The following is a 19,358-nucleotide window of genomic DNA, read 5'->3' as shown; positions in this document are numbered from 1 at the left end:
TTAGTCAACAAGGGAGCAACCATTGAAAAATCAGACCCTGTTTTCCCACTGCTCTCCTGAAAACAATCCACAACGTAATTTCCTGTATACATCTGTGCTTAAGAGGAAAAATTCTATAAAAAGGGACGTTTTTGACAAACATGCCTATGGTTCATGAATAGCCTTGGAAAACAAGGAGGCAATTTAGGGAGAGTCAGTTACGAATACAAAAGAAGGTTTTCCTTGCCATGACCACAGCCAGTATTTGCTCAGCAGAGAAGCAGGTGACACAAGACAATCTGCATGCAGCCGAAGGCTGATGGAAAGCTTGTTTGTGCTCAGTGCACTAGAGAAGTTGTTCGGGAACAGTTACGTAAAGATTAGCCCTGTAACGCTGCCAAATACTTTGTGTTATTATGTGCTGTGCTTGTGCCAGGCAGCCCCACATGTCAGAGCTGCCTCACAGGGCATTTTTAACATGCACACCCACATTTCCAGAGCACTCAGAAGAATAAAAAAGCCACGGAGGAACCAACTCTGACCTCGTTCGCATGGCTGCCATCACTGATTCCCGTCAGCTTGTACCTGCCCGAGTGCAACCAGCGTAGAGCTAGAAAGGCACATCCACTGCATTTTGGAGGTGGCTCTCCTTTCCTCACCTCCCCTCCTCCCCGTGACCCATCGTGTTCCCTCCGAGAATCCCAGCTGCATGGATAAAAAAAAAGTAGCAACTCAACCATGTGGGAGCATACAAATTTAATGTCAGCTAAATAGGAAGGCTGTCCAAATAACACAATGATTGGAGTTATGCAGGTCATAAGTCTAGGGAGTAAGGACCTCGCAGTGTTTCTTTTCTTTTCTTTTCTGTCTTGCTCCGTTTTCTTCACAAAAGTTCATTAAACAATGATTCTTTCCCTTTTAAAAATTTATAAATGAATGATGTGTTCATGAAAATTAGAGAGAAAAAAGCACTGGCCGTAGCCAGGCACAGCACAGTCTGGCACTCTTCAAGCTCCCCCATGCACCCTCCTCTCCCAATGCACCTTAAGCCTGACCCAAAACACTACTACCCATGATGCCTGCAACCTCATGGAGGGAGAGACCTGTCAACAACACGTATGGGTATTACATGTGTGGGACATACCTGTCCTGGCAGGGAGTGGACATGAAACCCAAAACCTAGAGGATAATGCTACTTCATCAGCCCTGGAAACTCTTTAATTCACATGACACAGGTCTCAGTTATGAAGATGCCACAAGCACAAAGGAAAATAAGAGTGTCTGCCAACATAAAAATTGACATCTTTATCTAAACTAGTGTCATAAGTGGCACTATCCTCTTCAAGGTGCAGACATTAGTGTAGCTTGTCTGATGAGAAAGGGACAACAAGTAACCAACAGACCAACAGTAATGACAAGTTTTCACACAGCCCGTTTTATGGGCTTTTATATTTTTACTTTACAAAATAGAAAACTACCCTTAGTTTCCTACTCATATTCTCTCTCCATCTCCATAGAATTGCTTTATCTTCTTTTTTTTTTTTTCTCATTTTAAATGTTTTCTACATTTATTTCATCAGCCTTATTTTTTTACCTTTTCTTTTCTTTTTCATCCTCCTTATTCTCATTTAGCTTCGGTTTCAGACTTTTCGCAGTTTAAGTATCTCTCAACTTTTTTCTAGTATTCTACTTCTTTTCCTTACTCTCTATTTCTGCATCTCCTCTTCTCTATTCTTTGCCTCTCTGCTTGCCCTTTACCTACAGCTCTTTATCTGTTGTCTTCTCTCTTCATCCCATGTTGTTGATTCTTTTCCTTCCCAGCTCTGTTGCCAAAGTCCTTTTCTCACATCCTGTTCCTTATTGTGATCATTTCACATGCTGCCCCGTTCCCTTTCTTTTCCTCTGTTGTTATTATTCATATTTATATAACTCACTACAATAGTGTCCAGACATCTAATCTTGGCTGCCCTTTTACCACCACCACCACTACTGTCACCCTTCTCAGTGGTCTACTTAACAGTCAGGGGCATTCCCGGTCTCAAACTTACTTATCTTTTCCAGATCTTTTTTTTTAACATCTGCAGATAGGGCCTGGCTAGCGATGGAAATGTTAGGATTAGCTTGTCCTTGCAGCATGTTGGGAGAATAGGTTCTGGCTCCAAGGGTAGCCTGCCCTGGAGTCTGCAGAGAAGGGAACACACCACAACATGATCTCCAGGAAGAAAGCCAACTCATTTATTGCAGAGTACCTGCCAGTAGTTTCAAAGGACACAAACTCCCCAATAGCTCCAACTCTTCCATAATCAGGTTGGTTGGTGACTCTAGAGAGGAAAGACACAGCCTCCAGGCTGCCTTTGCTGACTGTGTGGTTGTCACCAGCAGAAATACTCTTCTCTAGCATTGCCTTTAAGATGAAGACTGTAAGTGAAGATATCTGGGCATGCCTGGCACAGCAGACTCCACAACAATAAGGATAATCCCCACCAGGACAGGAGACAAAATGACTCAGAACACCTTGCGGCTGGATACTGGGACATATTCCTGGGTACTTTTAAAGGAGTAAGTCTGATGATAACTAGGTTTAAAACAAAACAAAACAAAAAGCAACCAACACACACATGCACATACACCCAAAACAAAAACAACAACAACAAAAAACTAAATGTGGAGCTTTCTGGGCTGCAGTGGGAGTATTTAAAGCAGCTTCTTAGTTGTGGTAAGGTATGGTTTTATGGAAGCCCTTGACTTGCTTCCACTTGCCTTGAGCTGAACAGTGTTTTCAGAAAGGAAGCTTTGGCCTCAGGAGGCTGATCTTTTTGCGGATTTCAGTGTCTTTGACAAACGGAGCCTCAGAGCTTTGCTGGATGGGAATGGTATCCAGGACCTCACCAGAAGAGACAGCACCTGCTCCTTTCTAGAAGGATAAAACGTAGACAATGATTAGTTGTACCACCACCAAAGGAACCCCAGGTAACCAGGGCAGGTTGAACTCCCCTTACTTTGACAGACTGCATTGTCTGTCATAACTAAGAGAGGTCTTCAATCCAGAGGGCTGTGAAAGCCAGAGGAATGAAATGAAAAAAGGGAGAGGGTTGGAGTGACATAAGGAAAAAAGTGGCTGCAGGAACACTGGAACAAGGCAGGGAGGGAGAGGGAAGAGAGATGCAAAGAGCAGAAGGAAACTCAGAGCAGTACAGTTGTTTAAAAAAAATTCTACTTATGGAAAAAAGATCCAAAAGCAGGCCCTGCAGTTACTGGGTTTTTTTTCTTCTTTTAATTCCTTCTTCTTTCACCTTTCCTTTTTGGAGGCAAATAAGTCATAACACATCAGTGTACACTGGTCAGGTCTCTCTGGCCATATACACAGTTATGACATGGTCAGAACATTTTGGACAGAGGAGCTAATAACACTAACCTATATTACACCAACTTTTGTTTTCAGTCCCCAGTCTCTCTCCCAGGTTTGTTCCATCCCCAGATGCACTTTATATTAAGTTGGCTACTTCCACATGCATCTATCCTTTTTTGTAACAAATTATGGATACTTAAACCCTTTCCACACAAATCTGAGAGGATAAACCAGAGGCTTCTGCCAAGTCTCCACTGTCTGGCCAATAGCAAAGGAAGGTTTTCTTGATATCAGAATTTTCTTTCCTGTGTTGTGTAATGTGTGTGACTTTTACCCAGGAATTTTGAAGGTCATTAAACATCTTGGGGAACATATGCGCAGTCACCCCATAGACCATAACAATGGGAAGACTGTTTGTTTTTTTTGTGGGGAAAAAAAGTTTCATAGTAATACAACAATATTTGATGCCGCTAGCAGGGATATGTATTCATGCTGTGCATCTTCAGTTGTATAAAAAATAGATCAAGAGGGGTTTTTTTATTATTATTTTGAAAAGAAAGAGAAAAAGAATGTAACTTAATACATTTGAAATGTTTGTAAATTTTTAAACATAAAAACTCAACCCCATATCCCTATCAACCTGTAGCTCATATAATTAACTTAGCATACAGCCTTAAAAGAAACAGGGTTATTATTGCACCCAGGAAACAGGGATGGATGGGGAAAGAGAAGGAGGGAAGTTAAAGAGGAAAGACTATTATTTTCATGTACTCAAGTTCTGACATAAAAATGGGGATTTTGTCTGTTAAATGTTGCTGTGCACAAAAAAACATAGTCACGTCTAAATGCCTTAGTCATGGCAGGGGGTTAAAAAAGAGAATATTTGAGAATAATGTGAATTAAAAAGGCAAGTTAGTTTAAATTTCTGTTTGGTAGGGCCTGAGGCCTACAACTCCGATGGGAATACACTGTAGCCGGAGGGCTGATGAATGCCCTTAATGAAGTTGGACAACCTGGAATACATGCATAAAATGATTTTAAATATTGATATGATGTCATTGTGTGTCTGAAGATATTGAAATGTTCATTTTCAGAGTTAGACAGGTTGCGTCTAATTTATTATGGGAAGGGGAATGATTATTTACATTTTTTAATGTAGCAATAAAACAATTATGGGATTTAGGGAGAGAGAAAATATTCATGTTTCTCAGAGAGCAAAAATGCATGTTGCGATGGAAATTACTTAGAGGAGCTTATACCAGCAGATATTAAGAAATACATGTTCCCTTTTTCCTTCCTGATAATTGAGGTAATACATTCATAAAGTATGTAAAGTAAAAGGACCCTTTGACCAACGTTAATTATATTTAACCTGCTCTATGTATAGTAGAAGGAACAGCTTAAATATATCACTGGAGACGACTAGCTCACCCATATATTCTGGATATGTCTATTATAACATTTCCATGACATTGCCTGGTTTTCAGAACAATTCTTACCGTGAAGAAGAGGAGACGTGGTGCTATAATGGTACGTTCAGTTCTGTTGTGATATGAAAGTTTTTACGAAGAATGCCTCAGGGCAGCTGTCTGCCTTGTGTGTTCAGTATTACGGCTGTATAACACACAGGGGTGGAAGTGTATTAAAGGTAGAGCCATTGCAGTCTGCTGGAGGTTGCTGGTGCTAGAGTCCAATCCTGATGATCCCCTGACCAACCTAAAAATAGAAAGTCTTCTCAAAAATTGCCAAGAATACTTTTTCCACTTGTTCTTTTGTTCCTGGCTGATATTCATCCCTACCTGCAAAAAAAAAAGAACTTAGGCTACATTTCAGTTCTAGTGCAAATTTAAACAACTGCCTTGTACATGGAGGTGTTTGGGGCATGAATTTCTGATTCTCTAAAATATCAGTTTGGCATTGTCCATGCTTATGATATGCACTAGCAAGCAGGAATGAAAACTTCCACACCTCTCTGCTCCCTTGCCCACCTTTCACATCAGTGGTTTAAAACAATTTAGCTGAATAGTTAAGCATATGCATAACTCTAAGCATCTCACTGAGGCTGTTTCTCTGCTCAAAGATGGGTAACTTCTTGCTGAATCATGACCTGTATGATTATAGATGCAGTGTAACATCAAATAGGTCCTTTAAGGGATATACACACTGCTTTCTGGTTCCACCTAACAAATCACAGACACTAGAAATACTGCCTATGACATGGGCAGAGCTCCAGAAAGGGTAAAATACTTTCAAGAATGCAATGGTAAAATCAGCAGAAAAGCCCTCTTCCACTGGATGCCCTTCCTCTTCCTGAAGCATATATACCAACAATGACTGGATGGGCAAATGAGGCAGAGGAAGGAAAACCTCGAACAATATACCTGGACCCAGTCATCAAATATGAAAAAGAGCTAGAAAAGGCAGAGAGAAGGTCAGCATGGCTGAGGACAAAGGATATGTGAGAAATTTACATTTTTCAGTGAACAAGATAGATAATTGAGGAGAACGTGACAGACATGTGCAAGGTCACAAATGGCCTAGTGGAAGCATGCAGGCATTGACTACCGCCCTCTTCCCACAGTATCATAAGGAAGGGGGACCCAATGAAACGAGCAAGCAGCACATTTACAACAGAGGAAGCCATTTTTTCCATAGAGCACATAATTGTGCAAAGTTTCTGCTGCAAGATGGTTATAAGAGGCCAAAATTACTACTAGATTTGAAGAGATTAGACAAATTTGTGAGGGATAGCTTCTTAAGTCTGGATTTAACCTCTGATTCAGGAAATTGCTAAACAGTTGATTGTCAGAAAAAAATCACTTTACATGTCTCCTGTTTCCTCTGTTTTTTCCCTAACCATCCATTCCAGTTAATACCAGACAGTAAATAGCACTGGAGAGGCTGCCCGAGCTCTTATGAAGGTGTACAAGGCACAGACAACCTTCGGATGTATATTATTAGTTCATCTCCGCTGGCTAGTCACTAAGTGAGCTGATTCCTGGCATTCTTGACCTATTACTTCCAAACAGGAGCAACTGTCAATAGAGTGAGTTAGAGACTAAGAGTACAGCAGACAGGGACATGTCTCACCAGGCTCACTCTTGGTACATGTGTGTGTGAACCTCCATGTGCACATTCACAGGTTAGCCTAATCCCCAGTCCTTGTTTGTGCACCCTCAGCTTCCCCAAACAGCCACGTTTCACACCTTGTCTCAGCAACTATTTGCTCCTTGGGTTTTACATCACATGTGCTACAGCTGTTTAAAACTAATTTCAATTAAGGAATGAATCAGATCTCATGATGATTCCAGCTACCCCCTTTTCTGAAGTGATTGCCCTGGAAGAAGCAGTGTTTGGTTCTCAATTTGGTAATCAAATAGCCAAACTATGTGATTAGACGATATCAAATTAGTCACTGGTCACCAGCTGACACCCCCAACTAATGCTTCCTGCCACTAATTGACTTTGTTTCCACTTCCTTTAATATGGCTATCTGTTTTCAAGCTGTTAACTGGATTTACACGCCTTTCAACTTGGTCTTTCTGATAAATATCCTGCAGCCCTCCTGCTTTTCACCTATCCCTACCAGCATGTCTTCTCTCCTTCTACCCCTTGTTTCTCTCTTGTGTTGCATACACTTCTACTCTTAAGCTTCATGTCTCAAAGAAACATACAGCATCATTTTGGCCACTATACAATGAAAGATTGTGAAAATTTAGTGTGAGATGGCAGGCGAATGCTGCCTTTGAGTAGAAAGGTGTCCCCACACAAAGAACCCTGGGCCAGCTGAGTGTCGTAGTGAGAGGTCAGGACTCTCACTGCACAGAGCATCCTAAACTTCACCTGCTCAGGCTTGAGGGGTGGAGCATGGCCAGTAACGGAATCATGCCTGAGTCCTGCACATTCTTAATTCAGTCTCATTTAACATGGTCACACAGAAATACTGCCTCTCCCATGCCTGCCTTTTGCACTGCCTATGTGCATGGAGCAGGCCTAAGGCAACCCAGAGAAGGCAGCCTCAGCTGGGACAGACTGCTCCTGCCCCATGGGGTGCTGGCAGCACTTTTCTCTGTAGGAACATATAATGTGCTACAGCTTTGCCCAGCTACCACGGTATATGCTCCAGGTTGTCTAACACAAACCAGAGCAACCCCCAGGCAGCTGTAAACAGCGCAAATGGAGCTGAGTGTGTTACACTTTTCTCCAAACTGTGCTGAGAAACACAACAGCCTTGCCCTCTGTGCTTGTAAGGGACAGATCAACTACATACACAGTCTGGATCAGGCTGTCCCCCATATTTGTCTCTCGACATTTTAGCTTAATGAATATCACCATTCATAGAAAGTTTGACTACAATATACATTGCTAAGAAAAACAACTGTATGTTAGCATCATTCACTGCTAATATGGGATACAAAGGAATTTTAAAAGCTCTGCAGTAATGACAACTTTTCCTGGGAAGAACATAAGCATGGTAAAAAACAGTCTTTTTTAGAAAAGCTTTAAAATGTTCCTAAATATCAACATTATTTTAAAATACTGTAATATTTCTAGAATAGAAATGTGATCTTAGCTGTCTAAAATTGCATTCACAAAACAGGAAAGTGGCATTATTTTAATGCTCTTAAAATTGAAGGAATAAACTTTAATTCATTTATTCAACTGAAGAAAATATCTGAATATGATTGGTATTCAGAGTAAGTGAAAATATGTTTCAATTCACATTTAACTTTTTGACACTTTTGTATTGTAACATACACAATTCCAAAATTATTTAATGTATTTTGTTTCTTCTTTTACAAGACAACTGAAAAGCTTTCTACAATATGGGTCAGAGCAAAACTCTCATTCCTAAGCTTCCTAAAGAATTGTGTTCACTCAGCTGCTCTTTTTTATGTGTATAAAAGTCACCTCTCTGTTTGTTTTCTGCTAATCGCAATCATCATTAGAAATGATGGACAATAGGATCTGTCTGAAGAGCTGCAAAATTTTTAGAATATATTTGCAAGGCTGATTTAAAAATCACATAGTATAATATATATTACAACATATTGTCTAGGCCACCTTAGAAGAAATCATTGATACAAGTGAGTAAGCCAGCACTGGCCTTGATGGAATAGCATTGGCACAAAAGAAATAATGCAGTAATGCACTCGCAAGAACTGAGAGCTAATAGAGAGCAACATAATAGATATTACCCAGGATGTAATACCCTTATTCTCATACATACCACTTCATTTCACATCAGGATGCAGACAGGCTCAGAAGAGAACTTGTGGGAGGAAAGGGGGAGGATGAGGGACAAGGGTTTGTCTGTGAACAGATGAACCTAATTCACCAACTAAACCTCTCAGGCCCAAGTGCAAGGCACAGATTCAGTGACACTAGTTGTGAATTTTAAGAAACTCTCTCAAGCTAACAAGTTTTCCAGCACTCCAGATCTGCCCTTGAATTTTGTTCCTTCTCTACAGCTCCCTACTCATCTTGAGCAGGAAAGTCCCATACTGGTAAATGTCTGAGGGCAGTAACCCTAGAGACAGATCTGAATTTATTCAAACAACTGTTGTTCACTCCTGAGAAATTTGGCTGGATCTGGATAATTTAGCAAAAGAATGTTTGGGGGGTTTTTAGTCACATTCGTTACACTTACTTGTGTTGCTCTTGAGCAGCAGCCCACCATGCTGTAACTTCACAGGAGTGTGACAGCCCCTACCCCAGAGCTTGCAGCAAGCACTCCTCACCAAGAAACACAAAATTACACTGAAAGAAGGAAGGGCAGGGTTCTTCATCTCTGTAAGTTCCTATATTTTGTTTAGTATTTTCCCTCCCAACATCTGTCCTGTAAAAACTCAGATTTCTGAATCAGCAACTCCAGAATCTTAGCTCAAAATTGTCACTCATTTACCACTCTTTCACAGGAACAGTTTCTTTGTGTGTGTGTGTGAGTGTCAGTCCCCTTATCCACCCCCACTTCCCATGATCTGAATCTCTTCGCGTTATAGGACAGAGGTCCGCACCTCTATTGTCCTGCATCTTCAGGCAGGCATTTACATCACCGGGATGCAGATGCTAAATATTACTATTGTTATCAGGCACTGTCTTGTGCCCATGCTGCACTCACCTAAACGGCTACATAAGATGCACGGCAAAGGACAATCAGTCCCCAGTTTTCTGGGCTAAGTACATACCTCTCGATTCTGCCATTGATTTGTCAGGAGATGTATACTCGAGTAGATGGCTCAGAAGAGGATCCTTTAGGAAGAGTGTGGTCAGATTGACCTCACTTTCACTGAGCTGACAGCCTGGTGAAGAAAGTTAAACTGAATATCAAAATCATCAGCAAAAACCTCCTCTTTCTTTGATTGTACAGTTTAAGAGGAGCCATTCGAGCTCAATTTATTCTCTACACAGGAACTTCATTGATTATCTCAGACATTCATGCAGGAAGGAAGATGAGATAAGAAGAAAGTTCTTTTTTTTTTTTTTTTTTTTTAAAGTGATTGCAAGATGGAGAAAGCTGCTTTGTGAGTGTAATATATACCATAAAGTTCCCTTTGTGTAATCTCCTACTGAAAAGTGAGAAGAGTTTACCTTTTCTGAACAAAAGAAACATTAGAGATGGGCTGGTGATTACTAAGGGCAGAGATATGAATACTAGGATTAGGGTATATATTCAGATATAAGATTAGCATACAAAAAATAAGTTTTCTTGGGGAAAATATTGTGGAGGTTCTCCCATTGTCTTGTACTGTCAGTCACCAGGACTGGGAAGAGAGACTGATCACTATTCATTTTTTTTCCCAAAGGATATTCTGGTTCGATCTCAGGCTATCAACCATAATGGGGATTTCCACTGACTTTGAGAGGGAATTAATCCTGATTTAAGACTGATGCCATGAAGAGATGGGTGTTCAGTTACGTTCTACCAAAGTCAAATGGATGCTCCACCAGTCTCGCTCTGGGTGAGGAGGGAACTGTGGGACTGCAAACCTGAACTCCGGGGGCACACAGAGACGCTGCATCACTGCTTCACACACTAGCAGGTTACTGGAAAGGGTAAGGACGTGGTATGTGTTTTATCTGAATGTTGGTGGTTGTAGTATGAATTGAATGGATTAAGTATATACATACCCTGGGAGGGTCTCTGCTCTCAAGTCAGTTGCTCAAATACAGTTATCCTCTTCACAGAAAACATCACACTTCCTAAAGGAGCCAAGGCATGCACTTTCACATAAGGGCAGTTCTTGTGCATTGATTGATGCAGAAACTGTATAGATTTCTTGGGTCCTTTTACACAGCACCAAAAAATCTTCAGATGCAACTTCCTGTGCAGGCAAGTTTTTATGGGCACAGACTTTGAAACAGCTGTTTCAGCTGAGAACAACTGATTATCATATGGGAAGAAACTGGAGGGGACAACAAGGCTCAGTCAAAATCCCTTTGTGCTATTTTGATCTTGGGGTTGCTCTGTGTCAGTCCAGTCCTGTGGGGCAAGCCAAAGTGACATGTGAAATGTATCAGTCATACATGATACACGAGTCAAGAGTGGCACTAAAAACGTTACAGTTTGGGCTCTTATTCATACCACCTCTGCCGTCAGCAGATGAGAACTGGCATGGGGACCCCGAGAATAGCTGCACCAGAAAAATAGCTACATCACAGCTCTCCATGACTAGCTGAGCCGCCATTTAATCTCCTTTACAAAACACCAGAAAAGACAGATTAATCTCACCCATATCTTAAAACAAAGAGTATCTCTGCTGTCCCAGCTAGACAAAATTGAACTAAACCAGCAGAATCATTCTTACTTCACAGGTCGCTTCAACAGGGTCACAGCAGAGCTGGTTGTAGATACTTCAAGGATTAACCGCTGCAAAAGCTACCGGAAGCGTGCCTCAGGGAGGAGCTAAGCAGATCAGTATGCATACCATCTCTTCTATATCTGCTTATACTGGTGTTAGATTTTGGCGTAAGTACAGGCTACAGAGCACAGAAATGAGGGACTTCTGAATTCTAATATCGTCTCTTACATTAACCCCTTTGGCCTTGGGCAAATCTCCTAACTTTTTTGAATCCAATCATTTATCTTCACAAATGTAAATAAAACTGTACTGCCTATGTCACATTAGAACTGAATGTTTGTATACTACTACAGATTTTAACCACGGATTTATGCAGAAGTAATATTTCCCAGAAAGAGCTTGTAGAGAATCTTTATCATGACACACCTTTTGAAAGCTCGGTACAAGGCATAATATTCATGTTTTGTATTTCACTGGCACATGTGTGCAGGGTGGGATGCTTTCTAATATTTATTGTCTCCCAAATGCTCTGAAGCTGACAAATCAAGCATTATTAAATAGACACTTAAAAAAAATTACTCAGCTGCTAAACCAATCACTGTAGGTTGCAGCTCAAAATGAAGTTGGAAATCTGCACCTTTTAATAAAACAATCTGCTTGAGAGCTGATGATATTTGGTTATGGAATTTATCTGTAAATATAATTAAAAATTCAACGAGAGAGTGCTCTGAACTGAGGGGTAAATATTCAGCACGATGCAGAGTGCTCAAGCTACATGATTCCCATTATCGTTAATGGGAGTCCTACAGCTAAATCCCTAAGCATCACGCTAAAAATTTACCCCCTAGTGTTTGCAGATGGAACAAAAGGATTATTGTACATACAGGCAGAAAATAAAGTTACCACTGACATTTTGACCAGAAAGCTTCCATCAGGATTGATCAGTGAAAGATTTAGCCTACTAATTCCCCTGCAGACTGTTTCTTTGGGGTTTCTCCCATGTGAAAAGGCATTCTTGATTTTTATTTAATTCATTTCTATTTACTGGTTTTCATTTCATTATATCTCTCAAATTCCTTTCCTTCTGGCTTCCTACCAGAACACTTCTCTCTGCTTCACCCCAGGCTTCCTGGCTTCACTGTGCACAATTTCAGGTCCTTGAACCTTAAACATAATGGACACAAGGACAGAAGAAAAGTACATATGCCAATGACCTTTCAGCTGAGTTAGCTAAGTGTGCAAATTTACCTAGCTATAAAATGCTGCAGGGGATTTTAGGGGTGATTAAAAAGTTGAGGGAGAAGGGAAACTCACACAAGCAACTTCATTCTTCCCTCGTTTGCACCTTCTACTCTTCCTGGGTCAGGGCTACAAGCTGTCAGGTGTCCCTAACCATGTGTGACTATGTATACACACACATGCACACACCAAAACGAGAGGAAAACTCTAAAATCTAATTTCCATTCTTGATTTCACTTATTCTAATTAAAAAATAGCCAAAGGGATTTGTTTATCCTTTGCAGACCATGCTGCAGTCCTGAGTGAATTTTTATGGGTGATTTTTAAAGCCCTCAACAATAGGGGCTTATAATGGAAACACTGATAGACTGTTATTATAGTGCTGTCATAAATACAATGCAATTTCATTTTATGTAACATTCTTCATACAAAATATCACAAACTGCTTTACAGGAAGCATCAATTGCAAGCCAAAGCAAAAGGAAAGGGAATTTAAAGGCAAAATTTCATTGACTTTAGCAAGAAGGAAAGAATTCTTATAGGATAACACAAATAAAAGTGCAAGCTTTCTTCTGCCAGGCTTTTCTGTAGAAAGGTCTTAGGAGGCTGAGAATACATATATAAAATGTATCCTTCTCTCCAAAATTCAAGATTTCAACTCCTAGTTCCTCTGTTTATATACTTGTAAGGCTCCATTACATACCTTGGCAAGGATATTCTTTAAATATTCTGGCAGGATCAGGCCTAAACTCCTGAATTGTCATTGATTTCAAGAGGGCTGGGGGCACCTGACAGCTTGTAGCTTTGTAGCCCCAACCCAAGAAGAGCAGAAGGTGCAAAACAGGGAAGAATATAGCTGCTTGTGCAAGTTCCCCTCCCCCTCAACTTTTTAATCACCCCCAAAGTCCCCTGCAGCATTTTATTGCTGGGTAAATAATATAATGAAAAAGTGCCTACATGACACAAGCCACATGGGCACAGACAGCTATAAAACTGAAATGATTTATTTCATAACAATCTGAGGTAGCACACTTTAACTCTAGGTATAGCAACCCCTCCATTTCTGCTTGCCTCATTTGCATAGGTAATTGACAGCTTGTTAACAGCTCATTAGGAACACTGAAAACCATGTGACAGATACAAACCTAGTGCTAGAGGGGAGAAAATCTGTGAATTACAGTATATTGAAAACTCAATCAGATTCAGAATTACAGGTCACAAAACAAGTTGGTTATTTTATTAGGTTAAAAAAAATTAAAAGGTTAACATACCATTTTTTGAGCTGTATTTTTAAGATAGCAGGCTACAAGGTAATTAATTAAGAATCTGATTGAGACATGAGCTACTCTCCACTGCCATGGGTAGGTTTAGGAATGATACTACGTTGATACAGTAGGACAAGTAATAATTGCTGAGAATTTTTTAAAATATTAAAAGGGCTTGATGTGGTATTCAATTTTGGTTTTGGAATATACCTTTCTCAAAAAAGCAAGTAATTTACAGACACTGCAATCTAATATTCTGTAACTGAGAAAAATGTGAGGAATAATTTGATTTTAGCCTATAAAAAGAAGATGAGTGTTCTGATTTGCACACTCTTACTATCCGTAAATTTTGATTATGCTTTTTTTAAAGGACATTTGAATATAAACAGTGAAAATAACAGTTATATCAGCAAATCTACTTTTTGTATTAAACACATACACCATAATCTTGCTTTTCTAGCACTGCTAGCAGAAATACAGTAACCTGTAGAAATAAAGTGGTCTTCTTGCAAAAACTCTCCCTTTCCTTGAAGCCTGATATGGATTCCCTGTAGCTCGAGTGATATTTGCTGATGAGGACAGAGCTGGCCAACATCATGTTAGTCTGTAGGGGAAACCAGTAAGTTGTGTGATTTCAGACCTTCTTTCAGACACCAGTGGTTTATAGATCCTTCCCTCACCCCTCTGAAAAAAAACACCAACAAAATGTGTTTTGGTCTAAACCCCATGCTATTTAGCAAAAGGAACACCACCGTTAAGGTGGGGGATTATCTAAATCCCCCGGTGTTTGTTCACACAGAGGGTTGTGCTGTTGTTCAAAAGGTGCAACTGCAGCAGTATGAATGCATATGTTATTTAGATAAGTTCCATAAAAATAACTTCTGTTAGAGTTTCTTCTCTGAAAGCGTGGATCTACTTCTGTACTATGGGTATAACCATATGACTACAGCACTCTGGCTGGTGGGAATAAAATCTCCTTGTGTAGACATGGTTTAAGAGTGATTAATGAATCCGTGACCTGTGATACAACGAAAGCAGCGCTTGTAAGTCACTTCAGCACTTTTGAAAGCTCCATCTTTAGTCTTCATTATGAATAAAGCCAAAAGAGCTGTTGTGCCCCCTGCATTAATTACACTGACTCCTGCACCAGTGAAGTTACACTGTCGTAACTACAGCTATATAAACTTCTAATGCAGACACGCTCCAATGGTATAAAGAGAGCTTTACACATAGTGCAACTGACCCCAGATTTACACTGAGCTTAGGCAAGTCATGATTCACATACACTGAAGAAAAATTAGCTCATTTTTTGCCCTTGAGCCCATATCAGCTGAGGTGTTTTGTCCAAAGAAAAAGTCAGTGTATGACTGGCAAGAAGCAATGGCGATGGAAGAATAGTCAAAGTTCAAGATCATAATTAACCAAGCCAACATATCATGGCAAATAAAAGAGATGGTAAGCTTACCACAGGTGAGAATAAGAAATAGCTAAACCCTAGACTCCCAGACCAAAACCCAATGAATTTTACTTACATGCCTTTTTCTTTGACCATACCAGTACAAACAACAGTGCAAATGCTGTGTTTCACAATAGGTCTCATACCTGAGTACTGAGCCAAAAGTCTCAGGAAAAGGAGCTTGGTCTTGGGATTTTCACCATGCCATGCTTCAGTTGTGTATATGACTGGCAATGTTCTTTGAGGCCTGGGCTTTGGGTTTTATTTCTTTTTTTTGTTTTCCCCTTGGTTTTTACATGTGAGAATCCCACTTTGATTTGGTTCCAGCAGGGCAAAGATAAACACTGAAAATCAGTAGCTAAAATTTTCAAAACACAGATCACTTTCCAGTTAGACTGGGCTGAATTACGGCTGAAATTCTGGGAATATATTCTTTTTCTGCATTAACCACTCACTCAACCCTTATAAGCAGATGACATGATTAAAATCAAGTTTGAACTTTTTCTGTAGATTAATTCTCTGACTTCTGACAAGAGTCTTCTAGTTTTCATTAACTTAAGTGCCATTTCCTTAGGACTCTTATTTTACAGTTTCTTATCTACAGCTTTGTAATGACCTGGTCTCAGGAACGTATTATGCTATATTTCCCTTCCTTCAGTCCTTGAGCAAGGGACATACAGGCTTTTCAGAAAAGGAACGGGGCTGTTTCATTTTGGCTTCCAGCTCATGAGCACATAAGATATTGGGGTTTGCTGCTGAAAGTGCTCAATGGTTGACCCATACCCACAGTCCTCTCACCTGCTTAATGAGCGTTCAGGTTTTAGTGTCACTGGTGGAAAGTCTCCAGCTCGTTAGTTGTTCCCTATTCTTGTAGCACATTGCTATACCCTTCCTTCAGAAAGTGTGTTGCCCATCAGTTCATACTGCTGTTAACTAAAGATTCATTTCCAGAGTACCAACCCAGCACAAACAAGCTGCTTTGGCATCCAGGTGTCTAAGTGCAGTACTATACCTAAGGGAACAGAAATGACCTGGAAGTCTCTTTAAGGAAGCATGGGGTAGAGTTTTGGCTTTGCACCTGTGTGGCACTGTTGTCTTGAGCAAAACCAAATAATTCTTCATCTGTTCACATCATAAGCTTATACAACAACATCTGTCTTCTAGTATCTGCATACAGCCCTTGCCAGTGTCAGGTACATTTACTGACCAGCTTCTTTCTAGTTTTTCTGTTTCCAACTCTGATCTTACAATGACCTTAACACAAGTAATATATATCAGATTAATTCTTTTTTTCAGGTCTTTCCTATCAATATACATTCTTTATATATTTGATTATTGACATGAATAATAAAATTATAGCTGTAGTTAACTCCTGCTAACTCTTTTAGTGTAGCACTAAGCAATAAAAGCTTTTATACATAGGCTTCTAAAGGGCAACACTCTCTACTGCCGGTTTTACAGGATAGTTACTGAAGACATCTTTTATTTTTTGCATGGCTGGAATGTACATGTAAGTAACATTGTGTATTTTTAGCTCAATGCCCAATGCACCTCTGCTAGGTTGCTAAACTATTCCTGGGCCAGGAAATCAGGGGAAGGAAAATGCACATTTAGAAGCAAGCAATTCAAACTTGCAAGCCTATTCTTCAGGTATCCAATTTCTTTTAAGCTAGACAGCTTCAGACAGCTCATGTTTTCCTAAGTATTCCTCCTGTAATAATATAAATAGTTGTAATATGTGCAAAGGGTCTCTCTAGGAGCCTTGGTGAGATAAAGAGCTTCTTCAAAGCTTGTGAAATAAGACCAGACTTCAATACTGACTGACGAACCAATAGCAAACCAAATGAGAGCTTTGCAAGGAGATCTGACCCTCTAAATTTGCAAAAGGCACAAGATACCTTGCAATGTCAGAAGTAATATTTTGGGGTCTGGGTTTTGTTTTGGGGGAGGAGGATTCAACAGTGGAGCAAGTTTTGCATGTTTTCTTTCATAAATTACGACAATGTTACATCAGTTTTATAGAGTGACACCCTACAGACAGTCCCCATTTCTACTCTGAGCACCTTGCTAACTATAGCAATTCTTTCATTAAATCTGAAATGAAAGTATAACTAGCAATGTTGTGTGCTAGGGATGAGAACAGCGTCTTTCCAATAAATCATTCCAAACAAGTTCTTTGAGTTACTATATCTATATAGGTAATAGGCAGCAGGTAAGTTGAAAACATAATCAAATCCACTAGTGACATTTTCTCTAGATGTTTATCTCACTTTCTGCTGCACTTCTAGACATTGCTTCCTATTTAAGATTATTTTACTTCTAAGGCTCTGAGAACACAGCATAGAAAAGAAAAGCAAAAAGAAGCAGAGAAGATGCCAGGTTGCAAGTAAACTGCACACAGGGAAGGGCCGTGAAATTATGTCTCTGAAGCAGTCCACCTAGCAATGCTTTAATATGTTCCTGAAAATGTAGATGCACCAAAAATACCCATTTATACTTACTAACATAGCTGTTTGGGTAAATGTATACAAAGAAATAGCCAGCTGTTCAAACATCTTTTCAAACTTTCAAAACATTTCTGGTGCAGAGAAGCACGGTTAGCACAACTAATGCCTACAGAGATTTGGACAAATTTACATATTTGATATTTGTGTGGTTTTTTTTTTTTCAGTAACTTTCCTTATAGATGCATGCTATCATGTGTGCCATAAATCAGGGCCAGAATATAATTTGCCTGTTTTTACCCACAAAACTTCTGAGCCACTGCACTAAAGTTCCCCATGCCTCACTAAGTATCACAGGGGCATGTAAAATAAAAGCAGATGGAGCAGGCACACACATAGATTTTATATATATTAACACACTCAAATAAAACCAAACAAGTTTTAGCCTTTTGTACACCTGAGCAAAAAATTAGAAAAGTAACTTAATTCCTGTGATAGATAACATCATTCAGGACAGGCTTCTGCACCTTTACTTCTGTTCCAGATCCTACCATATTATTTCTTTTTTTTTAAGCTCCTTTCCTAACTGGAGTTGCAATAGCAAAGCAGGGTTCACCATATCAAACCTATCCACTAACTTGAAAAATTCAGAATACATGCATATAACAAAATATCCAAAACAATCCTATACTCACTCTTACCTTTCCCGTGTGTGGTGCAGTTGTATGGAGGTCTGGCTTTCCCCACCCAGCACACAGATAATTTGGTCTTAGGACTCCATAAGTAATAGTTTACTTGTTACTGTCTTCTATCAGACAGGAGTTATTTCAAGATAAGAGCTCTTTACCAATACTAGCTTTACATGCACACATATTTTTAGGAATAGGTGTGTTTATGTGGATGCCTGTATGAATGAGTGTCTGCTTTTGTCTGTATTTCTATGCACAAATACATAAAACCTCGGCTTCAGATACAACGCAACAGAAAAATGTCTTCTTTTGACATCATCAATCTGTAGGGTAGATACCACAGGCAGTTTTCTCAGTTACCCTGGAGCAGCCCCAAGTTCTGTCCATGACTACATTGCATATGGGCTGCCATTTTCTTTTAATTCCCTTCTTCAGTTCAGAAGAACCTGCAACACAGTTCCTGGGCAATCCCTAATCCCATCTCTCTTTTTAGGCAGTGAATGAAGGGTGTTTCCATAAACGCTTTTATTTTTTTTTTAGGTGTAACTGCTAAATGTTACTTTGCAGGCTTCAAACACCATTTATTTAATATGGCAGGTGTGGAAAATCTAAAGCTCTTCCAGCTTCTTGGACATAAAGTTTTTGTCTTCTCATCATTTACTAATGCAGCTGCAGTGAAGGGGAGGTGTATTACAGAAACTGACCTAAAATTGGAGGATTAGAGTCTATGAACATTTCAGACAGCACAGATCACTGGACTGACATATCTCCATCCAGAATTATTCTTAGCTCCACACTTCACAGCTAACAGTGTTGTAGTATGGAGTTAGTGCTCATTAAGATTTTTTTTAACGTCTGCTTTCATCAGGAATATGTCTAATTAAAGGTCATTTACCCCCACCTGAGAACTCCTGTGCATGTCTGAATGAAACAGTTCAAAACTCTGTCCTTTTCTGCTTCCATTTCAATCAAGTAATGACAGGGTTAAATTGCTAATAGAGGTTTCATGAGGTCTGCCAGAGCCCACTCTCCAACACTTACATCTGTTCAACAATTATTACAGCATTTTTGTCATAAAAAATTCAACACCCTGAGTGTCGTGCTAGCAAAACCTGAAAATTTATGCAGTGAATAG

The 19,358-nt window shown here is 39.8% G+C and overlaps 1 long non-coding RNA gene across 3 annotated transcripts in view; it reads right to left on the bottom strand.

Moving 5' to 3' along the window:
- Positions 1-719: 719 nt before the first annotated feature.
- LOC142062019 (uncharacterized) overlaps positions 720-19,358 on the bottom strand; it is a 33,157-nt gene continuing 14,518 nt past the window's right edge. For 2 of the 3 annotated variants that reach the window (XR_012662348.1, XR_012662346.1), the window contains exons 4-7: positions 10,460-10,811; positions 9,517-9,630; positions 4,828-5,044; positions 720-2,893 (exon numbers count right to left, since the gene is read on the bottom strand). This is a non-coding gene — a long non-coding RNA (uncharacterized LOC142062019). Of the gene's footprint in view, positions 2,894-4,827; positions 5,128-9,516; positions 9,631-10,459; positions 10,812-19,358 lie in introns of all 3 variants that reach the window. The other variant, XR_012662347.1, reaches the window with a different exon arrangement.

This window comes from Phalacrocorax aristotelis, chromosome 9, assembly GCF_949628215.1.
Source record: "Phalacrocorax aristotelis chromosome 9, bGulAri2.1, whole genome shotgun sequence".
Taxonomy (NCBI): domain Eukaryota; kingdom Metazoa; phylum Chordata; class Aves; order Suliformes; family Phalacrocoracidae; genus Phalacrocorax; species Phalacrocorax aristotelis.
The sequence above is the reverse complement of the archived record's forward strand: the minus strand, read 5'-3'. Positions and strand labels throughout refer to the sequence as shown.